Genomic DNA, 17,126 nt, shown 5'->3' with positions numbered 1-17,126 from the left:
GAATACATCTCCAACATATCGATATTTTTTATTGTTCCATGCTATTATATTATCAATCTTGTATACTTTATATACAATAATACGCTATTTTCATCATTCTGGGAACTTACCTATTAACCGAGTGCCTAGTACGAGTTGCTATTTTCTACTTGTTTTTGGTTTTCCACGAAATCAGTACCAAACAAATCCAAACACTATGAAACTTTTTGATGATTTTTCCAGGACAAAAGAGACCCTAGGAGATTCCGGGGGAGATCAGACGAAGAAGCAAGGAGACAGAGAGGCAATGGGGCACGCACAAGGGGTAGGCGCGCCCTGATGCCTTATGGTCCCCACGTGGATCGTCTAACTTAATTACACCTCCATAAATTCTCTAAAATCGAGAAACCAACAAAGAGCCACCACAGACACATTTTCCGGTGCCACAAGTCTTTGTTCTTTCGTGATCCCATGTGGAGACCTTATTGTTGGGGAACGTAGTAGTAATTCAAAAAAAATCCTACGTCACACAAGGATCTATCTAGAAGAATCCACCAACAAGAAAAGGGTAGAGAATTTTCATACCTTTGAAGGTCGCTAAGTGGAAGCGTTACTGTGAACGCGGTTGATGGAGTCGTACTCGTAGCGATTCAGATCACGTTTGATTTCGATCTAAGCGCCGAACAACAGCGCCTCCGCGTTCAACACACGTGCAGCCCGGTGACGTCTCCTTCACCTTGATCCAGCAAGGAGAGAGGAGAAGTTGAGGGAGAGCTCCGGCAGCACGACAGCGTGGTGACGGTGGAGCTGCATGGTACTCCGGCAGGGCTTCGCCAAGCACTACGGAGGACGAGCAGGAGGAGAGGTAGGGCTGCGCCGAGAGAGATGAACTTGTGTGTCTAGCAGCCCCAAACCCTTGGGTATATATAGGAGGAGGAGGAGGGTGCGCCACCCCTAGGGTTTCCCTAGGTGGTGCGACGGCCCTTAGATGGGAGGGGCGGCGGCCCAAGAGGAGGTGGAGGCAGCGTCCTAGGGTTGCTTGCCACCCAAGGCAGCCCCCACGCCTAGGGTTAGCCCTCCCTTGCCCTCTTGTGTGCCTTGGATCAAGATGGGTGGCGCACCATCCAACCTAGGGGATGGTTGCCATCCACTTTTGGCCCAAGTGGCCCTTCGGGGCTGGTGGCCCTTCCCGGTGGACCCCCCCCCCCCCCCGGAACCCTTCCAGTGGTCCCGGTATAATACGACAATCCCTGAAACACTTCCGGCGATCAAATCGCCACTTCATATATATGAATCTTTACCTCCGGACCATTCCGAAACTCCTCTCGACATCCGAGTTCTCATCCGGGACTCCAAACAACCTTCGGTAACCACATATACTATTCCCATAACAACTCCAACATCATCGAACCTTAAGTGGGCAGACCCTACGGGTTCGGGAACCATGCAGACATGACCGAGACATCTCTCCGGTCAATAACCAACAGCGGGGTCTGGATATCTATGTTGGTTCCCACATGTTCCACGATGATCTCATCGGATGAACCACGATATCGGGGATTTAATCAATCCCATACGCAATTCCCTTTGTCTACCGGTATGATACTTGCCCGAGATTCGATCGTTGGTATCCCTATACCTTGTTCAATCTCGTTACCAGCAAGTCTCTATACTCGTTCGGTAACACATCATCCTGTGAATAACTCCACACATCATCCCGTGAATAACTCCTTAGTCACATTGAGATCACTATGATGATGGATTACCTAGTGGGTCCAGAGATACCTCTTTGTCACATGGAGTGACAAATTCCAGTCTTGATTCGTACCAACCCAATAAACACTTTCGGAGATACCTGTAGTGCACCTTTATAATCACCCAGTTATGTTGAGACGTTTGATACACCCAAAGCACTCCTACAGTATCCGGGAGTTGCACAATCTCATGGTCTAAGGAAATGATACTTGACATTAGAAAATCTTTAGCAGACAAACAATACGATCTAGTGCTATGCTTAGGATTGGGTCTTGTCCATCACATCATTCTCCTAATGATGTGATCCTGTTATCAATGACATCCAATGTCCATGATCAGGAAACCATGACCATCTATTGACCAACGAGCTAGCCAACTAGAGGCTCACTAGGGACACATTGTGGTCTATGTATTCACACATGTATTACGGTTTCGGGTAATACAATTATAGCATCTATAATAGACAATTATCATGAACAAGGAAATATAATAATAACCACTTTATTATTTCCTGAAGGGCATATTTCCAACAGTCTCCCACTTGCACTAGAGTCAATATTCTAGTTACATTCTAATGAATCGAAGACCCATAGAGTTCTGGTGCTAATCATGTTTTTCTCGTGGAAGAGGTTTAGTCAACGGATCTGCATTCTGATGCGTATGTACTTTACAAATATCTATATCTCCGTCCTGGATGTATCCATGAATGGAGTTGAAGTGGCACTTGATGTGCTTGGTCTTCTTGTGAAACCTGGTCTCATTGGTAATGGCAATAGCACCAATGTTGTCACAAAAGAGAGTCATCGTGCCCGACGCACTGGGAATCACTCCTAGGTCGTTGATGAACTCCTTCATCCAGACTCCTTCATGTTCTTCTTCCGAAGCAGCTTGTACTCTGCTTCACATGTAGATGTCGCCACGACGCTTTGCTTGCAACTACACCAGCTGGCTGCCCCGCCATTCAAAATATACATGTATCCGGTTTGTGACTTGGAGTCATCCGGATCTGTGTAGAAGCTAGCATCAACGTAACCCTTTACGACCAGCTCTTCGGCACCTCCATAAACGAGAAACATATCTTTAGTCCTTTTCAGCTACTTAAGGATATTCTTGACCATTGTCCAGTGATCCACTCCTGGATCACTTTGGTACCTCCCTACCAAACTTATGGCAAGGTTCACATCAGGTCTGGTACACAGCATGGCATACATAATAGAGCCTATGGCTGAAGCATAGGGGAGGGTACTCATGTTTTCTCTATCTTCTCCGTGGTCGGGCGTTGAGTTGTGCTCAACCTCAGACCTTGTAATACAGGCAAGAACCCCTTCTTGGCCTTATTCGTATTGAACTTCTTCAATATCTTGTCAAGGTATGTGCTTTGTGAAAGACCAATGAGGCGTCTCGATCTATCTCTGTAGATCTTGATGCCTAATATGTAAGCCGCTTCTCCAAGGTCCTTCAATGAAAAACTCTTATTCAAATAGGACTTTATGATTTCCAAAAGTTCTATATAATTTCCCATCAACAATATGTCATCCACAAATAATATGAGAAATGCTACAGAGCTCCCACTCACTTTCTTGTAGATACATGCTTCTCCATAAGTCTGTACAAACCCCAAACGCTTTGATCACCTCATCAAAATGAATGTTCCAACTCTGAGATGCTTGCACCAGCCCATTGATGGAGCGTTGGAGCTTGCATACCTTGTTAGAATTATTAGGATCGACAAAACCTGCCGGCTGTATCATATACAATTCTTCCTTAAGAAAGTCGTTCAGGAATGCCATTTTGACGTCATTTGCCAGATTTCATAATCATAAAATGCAGCAACCGCTAACATGATTCGGACCGACTTCAGCATCGCTACGGGTGAGAAATTCTCATCGTAGTCAATTACTTGAACTTGTCAATAACCCTTAGCGACAAGTCGAGCCTTATAGATGGGCACATTACCAACCGCGCCAGTCTTCTTCTTAAAGATACATTTATTTTCTATGGCTCGCCGATCATCGGGCAAGTCCACCAAAGTCCATACTTTGTTCTCATACATGGATCCTATCTCGGATTTCATGGCTTCAAGCCATTTGTTGGAATCCGGGCCGGCCATCGCTTCTTCATAGTTCGAAGGTTCACTGTTGTCCAAGAACATGATTTCCATGACTGGGTTGTCGTACCACTCTGGTGCGGAACGTGTCCTTGTGGACCTTTGAGGTTCAGTAGCAACTTGATCTGAAGTTTCATGATCATCATCATTAACTTCTTCTCTAGCCAGTGTAGGCACGTCAGAAACATTTTCTTGTGTTGCGCTACTCTCCCGTTTGAGAGGAGGTACGATTACCTCATCAAGCTCTACTTTCCTCCCACATACTTCTTTTGAGAGAAACTCTTTCTTTAGAAAGGATCTGTTCTTGGCAACAAAGATTTTGCCTTCGGACCTAAGATAGAAGGTATACCCAATAGTTTCCTTAGAGTATCCTATGAAGACGCATTTTTTAGCTTTGGGTTCGAGCTTCTTTGGTTGAAGTTTCTTCACATACGCATAGCAGCCCCAAACTTTCAGAAACGACAGCTTAGGTTTCTTGCCAAACAATAATTCATACAGTGTTGTCTCAACGAATTTAGACGGTGCCCTATTTAAATAGAATGCGGTAGTTTCCAATGCATATCCCCAAAATGGTAGCGATAAATTAGTAAGAGACATCATAGATCGTACCATATCCAATAGAGTGTGATTACAACGTTCGGACACACCATTATGCTGAGGTATGCCAGGTGGCGTGAGTTGTGAAACAATTCCACATTTTCTTAGGTGCGTGCCAAACTCTTGACTGAAATATTCTCCTCCACTATCAGATCGTAGGAACTTTATTTTCTTGTCACGTTGATTCTATACCTCACTCTAAAATTCCTAGAACCTTTCAAAGGTTTTAGACTTGTGTTTGATTAAGTAGACATACCCATATCTGCTTAAGTCATTAGTGAAGGTGTGAACATAACGATAGCCACCGCGAGCCTCAATGCTCATTGGACCGCATACATCGGTATTATTATTTCCAACAAGTTGGTTCCCCACTCCATTGTTCCAGAGAACGGGGTCTTGGTCATCTTGCCCATGAGGCACGATTCGCATGTGTCAAATGATTCAAAATCAAGGGGCTCCAAAAGTCCATCTGTATGGAGTTTCTTCATGCGCTTGACGCCGATATGACCAAGGCGGCAGTGCCACAAGTATATGGGACTATCATTTTCAACCTTACATCTTTTGGTACTCACACTATGAATGTGTGTAACATCACGTTCAAATTCATCAAGATTAAACCATTGACCAGCGGAGCATGATCTTAAAACATATCACCCATATAAAACCATTATTCTCAGATTTGAATGAGTAGCCATCTCGCATCAAGCAAGATCCCGATACAATGTTCATGCTGAAAGATAGTACTAAATAACAATTATTGAGGTTTAAAACTAATCCCGAAGGTAGATGTAGAGGTAGCGTGTGATGACGAGTTCATGAATATACTTCTCTCCCCTCGTTGGTTACCCCAAGTGGAAGGTGGAGATGTAGTCAGCAACAGATTTCCCTTACACGGAGACTGTAAGGTTTATCGAACCAGGAGGACTCCTAGGCTGAACAAGTAGGTGTCTTCCACCCTGGCGCTAGCATAAGACGTGGACCTGCACACACAACAAATAACTTTGCTCCCAACAAGTACAGGGAGGTTGTCAATCTCTCCGGCCTTGTAGTTTGCAAAGGATAAAAACACAAGCGGGGAGGTAATAGTGATTGCTACGGAAAAGTAAATGAAAGAGGTAAATGATGGAGGTGTACACAATGATGGTGAAATGGACCGGAGTCACATGATGTTCACTAGTGATGTATCTGTCCCAAAAGACGATAAAAACTATGCTTGGGTAAACAAATCACGGTTGGGCAATTGACAAAATTACGATCGCACCGCAATGCTAATAATGCTACTTGATAGTTAGAGGTTCAATAGTAATAGGCAGTATGCCAAGACAAGTAGACCGTTTATTCATCACCATCTACTTACTAATCATCCACCTTGAGATATCTATCCCGAACATCTCTCCGGTATTAAGGTTCGAGCCCCACCCAAAGTGTGAACTCAAAGCAACGGACAACTGCATTAACGAACTATGCATAAGGTAAACAATCCTTGCAACCATGGTCACAAGGACCGTTGTTTTCTCCCTGGTGGCAACAAGCACATCCCCTAGTCTCATGTTTATGTCACTCAAGCTAGACATCGAGGGGCACGAACCCACAATCATGCATAACGCTCCCTCTTGGAGTTACAATCTACTACTTGGCCAAAGCAATAAATAGCAACGGAGAACATGCATGAATCACTAAGGAATATAATATAAAAGGATAATTAAATATATAACTCATAACAATCTGAAAATAATCTCATAATCCATCGGATCCCAACAAACTGAGCATAGCAACAGCAAGAGAATTACATATATGCCTTGATCATGTAGGGCAACTCACAAGGACTAACCATTGAAGCACAAGATTGGAGAGAAGACATCACATAGCTACTGTTCATGGACTCATGGTCCAAGGAGGACTACTCACGACACGTCTGGGAAGCGTCCATGGCAGTGAAGATGCTCCCGGAGATCAATCCTTCCTCCGGCAGCGTGCCGGGAAGAGGTCTCCTGACGCTCCCGATCTTGGAAGCGTTGCAGCGGCTGAATGATGGAGAAATTCGCGATTCCAGAAAGTCTGCAAGGGTTTCCTCTCGGGACTCTAAATATAGGCCAAAGGAGGGTACCGGAGGAGGTGGGACCCACGCAAGAGGGCTCCTGGCGCGACCTAGGTCCTGGTCGCGCCAGGAGGCCGCCTCAGAGGCCCCTAGCCCCCCTCTGGCCCTCCTTCGGTGATCCGGAAGCTTCTGTTTTGCTGATTTTTTATATATTTTTTCTGGATTTTTTCGGGCTTCGGAAAAATGGGTAAAAGCCCGTGCAAAATAGACATCAGCACACAGAAATTGGCACTGGGTGCACTAACTTGGTAGGTTAGTCCAAATCTGTGTAAAATGATATAAAAGTGTAGCAAAACATATAACAATGTCCCCCAAAAGATCATGGAACAAGGAGAAATTATTGATACGTTTGGGACGTATCAACATCCCCAAGCTTAATTCCTGATCGTCCTCGAGTAACTAAATGATAACACAATAATTTCTCTGGTGACATGCTAACACACATATAAGAACTTCAAAGTAAAGAAATTGAGATATGCAATTCAAGTCAAGACAATAACAAGCAAGAGTCTATATCTAGTATTGAATTTAGCAAAGTAAGAAAATAAAGGTGCAAGAGCTCTCGCTGTCCGTGACTCGAATGTCTGCAAATGGTGCTTGCGTGCAAGAAGTGGGAGATGGGTTGAGATTATAAAATATTTTTAATTAGAACTCAATCTACTAAAATTTCACACTTGGTCTCCCTCGGAATCTTATTTTGACTCATCCCCAAACCACTAGTCAGGCACAAGTCAAAATGATCCTCTCCCTTTCGACTTTGAGCACTCATGCATTGGATGAGCGTAAGAAAGATATGTTGGCACTTAGGATGGAAAATAGAATAATGATGGGGAAGGAAGACAAAAAGGTGTGAAAGGCTCACATCAATGAGGACAACCATAGGCGAGAGAAAGGCAAATGATAGATATGATGTGAGGAGTAGGGATTGCCACGTACCGGATGCACATATGAGCTAAGGCAAGCTCTCCAATGGAACTAGTGGGGGTGCATCCAACTTGTTTGCTCATGAAGACCTAAAGCTCATTTGAGGAGGCTTATTATTGGAATATGCAAACCAAGTTCTATAGTGTAATGGTCCCCACATAGTTATGCATGAATGATATTCTCTATGTAGTACCAATATAGCAATGGAGTATGAGTGTCGATCTTTCAAAAGGAATGGTAGTGTTGCCCCTTCTCTCTCTTTATTTCTTTTTTTTCTCTCTTTCTTGTGGCCTCTTTGGCTCTTTCTTTTTATCTCTCATTTGTCCTCTTTGGGGTATTTTGTTTTGTCCACTTTGTGATTGTTTCCTCTCTTAAGGGCAACACTCTATGTTTTACATGAATAAAATAAAAAATCATAACACTTTATAAGAAGTACTCAACATAAACACAAGTGAAAACTATCATGATGTATGCAAATGTATGACTCTGCCAGTGTAGCAGGATATGCAATGATACTAGCGTGTCATGTAGCAGTAATAAGGGCAAGGCCCAACTATAATGCGGCTCTATAATCAAGCAAAAGTATGTATGACATGAAGATCAAGTCATGAGATGGTGGATGTTGCATGGCAATGTATCTCGGAAAGGCTATGGAAATGCCTTAATAGGTAGGTATGGTGGTTGTTTTGAGAAAAGATATAATGAGGCTTATGTATGACAAAGCGTATCATGCCATGTGTTTGGATGCACCGACGAAGTTTGCACCAACTCTCAATGTGAGAAAGGGGAATGCACGGTACCGAAGAGGCTAGCAAAATATGGATTGTGGAAGTGCCAACAATCGAATACTCACAGTAGTCCGAAGAACTCATACACTTATTATCGGTAACTCTCTATCTAGTTAGGAAATTCATAAAGAGACAAGTACCCCGAGGAGGAGTGTTTGGGGGTTTGGCTATCCTTGCGCATCCTCGACTCATGGTAACGTGAGGGTACTCTATATATTCCAACCCCTCCAGGGGTTAGCGATCAATTTAGTAGCTAGAGTTCTCAACTAATTTTTAGTTTTTGAAAAGCACACGGATGTCCCAAAATAGGACACCTATCACTAATAGTCTCAAGTTCTTGGCACCAATAGTCCAAACATTACTCAAATCAATACCTCAAAACTATTGCAGGTTACTACTATACTTAAATAGCAATCTCAGTTACCTACTCAGGCAAGACACACAACTCAGTGCAACGAGCCAACTCTCTAGAAAAGATAAGCATGATAACTCAAGAGAGTTCTAGAAGCACCTTACATAATAGCTCTTGAAAACATAAGCATGAAAACTAAGAGCTAAGCATGACAGAAGCTACGAAAAGATGAAGAACACACAAAAAGATAATCATGAAAACCTATGTTGTGTTCTAGAGTGGAATGGAGGGTGTGTCTCTCCCCAACAAGGTAGGCTAGGTTCAGACTTGTTATGAACAGCAAGAAAATTAAAACAAACTAAAAAGTAAAGAACGAGATGCTTCAAGCATAGCACATATCATATGAAGTGATAAAAATATAGCATGGAGATGGACGAACTGATGATAGTTGATAGGGAAGGAGATGCACGGGGGCATCCCCAAGCTTAGACGCTTGAGTCTCCTTGAATATTCTTGGGGTGCATGGGGACATCCCCAAGCTTGAATGCTTGACACTCTTGTACCTTCCTACGTCATCTCTCCCATCGCATACTTGAAAACTCCCTTCATACGAAACTCGTCATAAGCTGATTAGAGTGGTTAGTACCCTTAATAAATAATTCATTACGTGTTGGACCTAAATATTTTCACGAAAATCTACTGCTTCTCATGATTTCCAAAAGATTTTTCCAAATACAAAGCAAGCTTAGGGTTGGCAAAACAATGGAAAAAACAAAACATGGCAGAATCTATGAAAAACAGAACAATAGGTAGTGAATAATTTATTCGGGGCACTTCTGCCATTGAAATCAAAAAAATGTGAACAGATTCCAGAAAGGAAATCATATAGTGCATGCTGTCAAAAAATTCAGATCAAAAAGATCATCTGGTGATTTTTGGCGAATTTTTCCGTAAAGCAGACAGAATCTGTTTCAGGACAGCATGTCACAATTTTTGAACTTTCTTGCAATCGGAGGCTATAACTTGGCACAAAGCTTAAAAATAAAGATACAATGATGTTGCTACAGTAGTAACAAGAATTAAGACCACTAAAACAGAAAGTAAAAACAAATTGGGTTGCCTCCCAACAAGCGCTTTCTTTTATGCCTTTTAGCTAGGCATAATGCAAGAAGATCAAGTGTTATCAACTCCAAAAGAATAACTTTCCCGAGTAACGGACTCATAAGGTAACTTAATCTTATTTCTAGGGAAGTGTTCCATTCCCTTTTTAAGAGGTAATTTGAATTTAATAATTCCCTCTTTCATGTCAATTATAGCACAACGGTGCGGATAAAAGGATGTCCCAAAATAATTGGACATGAAGGATCACATTCACTACTGGAATCACATAATTTGCCATCTGCTGCTCCTTTGTCGTCTGCTGGCTGATGGCAAAGACCCTGTTTGTCATTAGCTACCAAAAACCAGACGACAAAGAGCAGGATGATGGCAAAGATATTATTTGCCATCAGCCAACTCTTTGCCGTCAGCTGGCAGACGACAAAGAGCATTCAGGGAGACGACAAACAGCACGGGATGGCGCACCCCACACCCCCTCTCTCCCCCTAACGGGCTCTCTCTTTGTCATATGCTTTGTTCCTTTGTGCCGTCGGGGGCAAACGGTAAAGAGGATGCGCCCTAACGACCGTCGCCCCCCAACCCCACACACCTCTCTCCCCTAACGGTCGTCGCGCCCGACCCCACACCTCTCTCTCTCTCACCCCCGAAACCCCCTCCGCCATCGCGCCCTCCTCCTTCCTGCGTTGCCGCGCTCTCCTCCTCCCGGCACCACCGCGCCATCCTCCTCCCTGCGCCCCCTCCTCCACCATCGTCCCCTCCTCCTCCCCAGGGCCTCCTCCTCCACCACCGCCGTCGGAGCTCGCCCTTCTCCACCACCACCCCCTCCGCCACCATCGCCCTTTGCTCCACCGCCGCGCCCTCCTCCTCCCCACGACCCCCTCCTTCACCACCATGCCGCCCCTCCTCCACCACTACCGGCCCCTTCCTCCCAGCGCACCGCCTCCTCCTCTACGGTCGTCCTCCCTGCATCGTCCTCATCGCCCGTCCGCCCCCCTCCGTTGAGTCCTTATTTTTTTCCTTTTTCGTTTAATTTGTTAATTAGGTTAGTTGGGTTAGTTGTTAATTACCTACTGTTAGTTAGGTTAGTTGTTAGTGGTTACCTACTCTTAATTAGGTTAGTTAGGTTAGTTGTTAGTTGTTAGTGATAGTTAGGTTAGTTGTTAGTGGTAATTACCTACTGTTAATTAGGTTAGTTAGGTTAGTTGTTAATTACCTACTGTTAGTTAGGTTAGTTGTTAGGTTAGTAGTTGCCCATGTAGAGCCCTCTGGCCGCCGCCTATGCTTGCACTAGCCACAACGTTAGGAAACATCGGTGAGCTTGTCACGCACCTGCCATGGCTACGACGCCATCGAGCTCACGGGCTGCAACAACGATGCTGCTGCAACCACCCCCATGAGGTCGGCGGAGAAACATTACTACTGGGACCACCCACTTGAGGCACCGGTGATATTCCACTGCTGTAGCGAGGATACTACAACAGCTCGGTGAGGCTCCACTTGAGGCACCGGTGGTACCGGTGGGGAAGAAGAATTGAGTGGATGAGCGTTGTTGCTTGATATGAGGCAAAGGAGGTTGAACAATTCCCACGCCGGCCACCGTCGCATCTATACCGACAAGAACGTCGATGGATCTTGAAGGTTCAACGATGGGTGGCTTGCAGTAGACCATGGTGCGGACGCCAAAACAAATCGCAACAGTAGTTGTCATCATCACTAGAAGCTTCATGAGTGGGGTGGTTTGCATCAGCTCGTGCGCGTACGGTGAGCTGATCTGCATCTCTGGACCATGGGCGCTAGACAGCCTGGGCTACAGCAAGGCTATCTTTCTCGCACAAATGGAAAAGAAGAAGAGGAAAAAGTAAAAGAAGGAATAAGAAGAAGAAGAAGAAGAAGAAGAAGAAGAGAAAAAAGGAAAACAAGGAATAAGAAGAAGAAGAAGAAGAAGAAGAATAGAAGAAGAAGAAGAATAAGTAGAAGAAGAAGAAGAAAAGGAAGGAAGAAGATGAAAAAAAGAAGATGATGAAGAAGAAAACGAAACCCTGACACCCGACACGATGCCCCGAAACCCCGACACGACGCCCCGACACGACATCTCGACGACACCCCGGCACGAAATATTGTTTTTATGGAACCCTAGATGAAATCTATATAGGTCATATATTTGTGTTTGGTCGTATATTTTTTGATTTTATTAATGAACACAAAATATTTGTGTTGATCGTGTGGATTTACATGTGACAGTTGTCTCATCGCTGTGTGGTCTACTGTGCGAAGGCCTTCGTTCTACGAGCTCCGCCCCTACATTCGTGGGTGAGTACAAATGTCAACACCTCCTCGCCCCTTCATTTGATGTGGGTCGGTCTTTGTATGAAACTTGCTAGATATAGGTAATTAAATTAATTTATTAGTATGCGTGACCAGTATGCGTCTCCCGTTCGAAAGGGTTACGGTCATAAATATGCATGCATTTGCATATATTTATAATCTTGATTTTTCCGAATTGTCCAACGTTATCCATGGACAGCCCGAGTATGTGTAGATTGGGTTTGTTTTCCCATATGCTTTGTTTCGGATCCGATGCATAATTTCGTCTATGCCTCCCTGTTGTTCTCTGGATACACATCCTCTCTGTTTATTGCGGAGATGTGTATCAGGAGAATAGCGGGGAGATGTTGCTGAAATTTTGCATTGGATCCAGAGCAGAGCATGGGAAAACGAACCAAATCGACACATACTCGGGGTGGGATTAGGGCCTATCTTTACCTATTAGTGTGTAGGTTGCATGGACGTAATAAAACTAGGCGAACTTGATTAATTGATGAATATATATGCTGAATTATATATAAATATATTTCTTGTGTATTTAGTAGCTAGGCAAGATGAGTGATCGTGCGTGGATGTACACCGGTCACCCTAGTCAGAAAGAGATGACGAAAGAATGGTTTCTAAAAACCAAGGAGTTTGTGAAAGCCGCATTTGCAAATGGCCAGGAAACAAACTGGTGCCCTTGTCCTGAATGCGACAACTATAAAAAGAGGATAGAGGCTGTAATGATTAAACACCTGTAGAGGAGGGGTTTTAAGCCTAACTATACGGTTTGGACATTTCATGGTGAGTCTATGCAACGCAGCAGAGCTCAGGTGGTTCGTAGTCGCACCGACGAGCATGATACTGGGATCGAACACATGGTGCAAGACTTTGATGATGCTCGGGATTCGAAAGATGAGATGGAAGAATATGCAAAGGCCTTCTATGAAATGTTGGAGTCTTCAAAACGTCCTCTCCACGAGCACACTGAGCTTTGTCAGCTCAATGCCATTGCACAAGTAATGGCTCTGAAGGCTCAGTTCAGCTTGGGAAGAGAATGGTACGATGCGATGATGACACTATTTGGACGCTTTCTACCCAAAGGCCATGTCATGCGTGCAAACCTGTACCAGTCGGACAAAATACTTCTTGTACTTAAGATGCCCTATGAGAAGATAGATGCATGTGAGAAAGGATGTGTCTTATTTAGGAAGGAGTATGCACACTTGGACTATTGTCCCAATTGCGAGTCTTGCAGGTATCTTGTGGTAGACAACAGTATGGGTGAGAAGAGGCAGACTAAAATCGCAATTAGTGTTCTTCGGTATATGCCAATCATACCAAGGCTTCAATGTCTTTTCATGGTCGAAGAGACAGCCAGACAGATGACATGGCACAAAATGGGCAAAAGTACTGAACTATATGCGGTTGGGAATAAGATGGCGGTACACACATCGGATGGGGAAGCGTGGAAACATTTCAATGGATTGCATCAGGATAAAGCAGCAGATCCAAGGAATCCTTGAGTCTGCATCGCCATGGATGGTTTTAATCCCTTTGGCATGACGGCCACCCAATACAGTAGTTGGCCTGTATTTGTCATTCCACTCAATCCCCCCCCCCCAGGCTTCTTCTCTTTCTTCCTCAATTTAGCTTATTTTCCCCAACAAAGACATACTTAGGTAATTATCCTCCAAAATGACATAATTAGCTTAGTTAGGTAAAAACATCACAAGAACCTTGGTTAGCTCATTAAAATGACTAATTTAGCTCCAAAAAGACATAATAAGCTCAAAATGGCATAAGAACCTTGGTTAGCTCATGAATATTATATACTTAGCTTGTTTTCCTCTAAAATGACATAATTAGCCCATTTAGCTCCAAAAAGACATACCTAGCTAATTTAGCTCCAAGAAGAGGAGAAGTGGAGAAATGAAAAGAAGGAAGAAGAAGAAGAAGAGAATGAGAAGAGAAGGAGAAGGAGAAGAAGAAGGAGGAGGAGGAGAAGAAAAAGAGAAGAAGAGAAGAAGGAGAAGGAGGAGAAGAAGGAGAAGGAGCCCTCCTTCTTCTTCTCCTTCTTCTTCTCTCCTCATTCTCCTCCTTCTTCTTCTCTTCTTCTTTTCTTCTTCTTCTCCTCATCCTTCTCCTTCTCCTCCTCCTCCTCCTCCTTCTTCATTTTCTTCTCCTTCTTCTCTTCTTGCTTCTTCTCTTTCTTCTTCAATTTAGCTTATTTTCCCCAACAAAGACATACTTAGCTAATTATCCTCCAAAATGACATAATTAGCTTAGTTAGGTAAAAACATCATAAGAACCTTGGTTATCTCATTAAAATGACTAATTTAGCTCCAAAAGACATAATAAGCTCAAAATGGCATAAGAACCTTGGTTCGCTCATGAATATTGTATACTTACCTTTTTTTCCTCTAAAATGACATAATTAGCCCATTTAGATCCAAAAAGACATACTTAGCTAATTTAGCTCCAAGAAGAGGAGAAGAGGAGAAATGAAAAGAAGGAAGAAGAAGAAGAAGAAGAAGAAGAAGAAGAAGAAGAGAAGAAGAAGAGAAGAAGAAGGGGAAGAAGAAGGAGGAGGAGGAGAAGAAGAAGAGAAGAAGAGAAGAAGGAGAAGGAGGAGAAGGAGCCCTCCTTGTTCTCCTTCTTCTTCTCTCCTCCTTCTCCTCCTTCTTCTTCTCTTCTTCTTTTCTTCTTCTTCTCCTCCTTCTCCTTCTCCTTCTCCTCCTCCTCCTCCTCCTCCTCCTCCTTCTTCTTTTTCTTCTCCTTCTTCTTCTCTTCTTGCTTCTTCTCTTTCTTCTTCAATTTAGCATATTTGTCATATATATGTTGTTCTTCTTCTTCTTCTGACTTTCTTATTACCATTTTGCAGATTGGATGCACTACATGCATGGAAGCTGGCATTGATGGAGTGCTTTAGTTCTAGTTTTTATATGAGTTCATGAACAATGTGGAATTATATGTATATGTATATAGGGATGAACAATATATGTGGAACTATATGTGTATGTATATGTATGGATGAAACTTTGTGCTATGAATATGTGTTGTGACCTATATATGTGCTATGAATTATATGTGATATGTATATGTATATGTATATGTGTTGTGACCTATATATGTGATATGCATTATATGTGCTATGTATATGTATATGTGTTGTGAAATAACAAAAAAATTGTGACAATATGGGCTCTTTGCCGTCTGCCAGCTAATGGCAAAGGCCTTTGCCATCAGGCAGCAGACGGCAAAGGTGCCACGTGGCACCCAGCTGTGCAACCTGGGGCAACAGCAGCTGGCCCATATAGGCTCTTTGCCGTCCACTCCGATGGGAGCCTGACGGCACAAAGAGGGAGGGAGGCAGACGAGACAGAGAGGGAGGGAGGCATATGGCACAGAGAGGGAGGGAGGTAGATGGCACATAGAGGGAGGGAGGCAGACGGCAAAGAGAGGGAGGGAGTCGGACGGCACAGAGAGGGAGCGAGGCATACGTCAAAGAGAGGGAGGGAGGCAGACGGCAAAGCCTCCGTTAGCCCTAATGGAGGCGTTGCCTGCCGGCTGCCGTCTAAGCATGTGTGTCGTCTTCTCGGAGCCAGAGACTGACAGCAAAGACCTTTGTCGTCCGCTTCAGGCAGACTGGCGGCAAAGAAGGCAATATGCCATCGAAAGTAGTCGTAGGAACATTGCTGACAGGAGGCTGACGGCAAAGACCTTTGCCGTTGGTGGATCACCTCTTTGCCGTCCGTTATGGCAGACGACAAAGAGTATGATTCCTGTAGTGATTCAATGTCCGTAATAAGAAAATCAACGGGCAGATAATTATCATTGACAATAATAAGAACATCATCAATTCTCCCTAAAGTTTTCGTTATGGAAGAATCAATAAGATGAACACCAAAAGAACATGGATCATAAGGTTTCAAATCAAGCATATCATATATTATTTTGGGAATAACGGAAGCACTAGCTCCAACATCACACAATGAAAGCAAGAAATATTATTCAATTTAATCTTGACCATAGGATCCCAACCATCTTCTAGTTTCCTAGGAATAGAAGTCTCTAGCTTGAGCTTCTCCTCCCTAGCTTTGATAAGAGCATTGGTAATATGCTTGGTGAAGGCAATATTGAGTGTACTAGTGTGGGGTCTTTAGAAATTCTTTCGAAAAAGGTGATAACTTCGGAGAGACTACAATTGTAAAAATCAAGATTACTACCATTAATTAAATGGTAGTAATGTCATCTAAGCTCATTCTTTTGGTAGTCTCTAAATTCGAAGGACCTTCTTGTCCTATAGTTGAGGTATTAGCATCACCATTAATAGGTCCATTGGGGCTAGGAGTGCGATGGGTGCTAAAAGTTTTGAGATCCTCAACAACTTGTATAGTAGCAACAGTAGTGTGTGTAGGAAGGCTCTTAATTCTCTCTTCCTCTTCCTTTTCGCTAGCCCATCTATCTTTAATTTTGGCTAGCATTCTTATGTTCTCATTAATTTGGACCTGGATAGCATTCATGGGTGCGGTCTTCCTTTCCTCAAGTGGGGAAGTTCTAATTTTAAGCATCTCTACATCATGAGCTATGTTGTCCACCTTCAAAGAGAGACTCTTCTACACTCTTTTTGAAGGCTTTTTGAGAAGTGATAAAATCTTCAAGCATGCTCTCTAATTCAGAAGTAGAGTTTTTGGTGCTAGGATAATTGTTGTTGTTCCCATAGTTGTTGGATGGAAACGGTCTAGGATTGCTACCAAAATTACTCCTATAAGCTTTGTTATTTAAGTTGTTCCTTGAAATAAAATTAACATCCACTTGCTCTCTTTCTTGAGCAATCAAAGAATTTAAAGGAACATCATGAGGATCAATAGGAGCTTGCTTAGTAAGTAGAGTCATGATCATGTCAACCTTATCATCAAGGGAGTAAATCTCCTCAACAGAGTTTACGTTCTTACCTGTTGGATCTCTCTCGGTGTGCCATTGAGAATAATTTGTCATAATCTCACCCAATAGCTTTGTGGCAGCACCAAGTGTAGTTGACATAAAGGTTCCTCCCGCGGTTAATACTTAATGTTACTCCTCAACTGGATAATCTTA

This window comes from Hordeum vulgare, chromosome 2H, assembly GCF_904849725.1.
Source record: "Hordeum vulgare subsp. vulgare chromosome 2H, MorexV3_pseudomolecules_assembly, whole genome shotgun sequence".
Lineage (NCBI taxonomy): Eukaryota > Viridiplantae > Streptophyta > Magnoliopsida > Poales > Poaceae > Hordeum > Hordeum vulgare.
Note: the sequence above shows the minus strand (reverse complement) of the source record.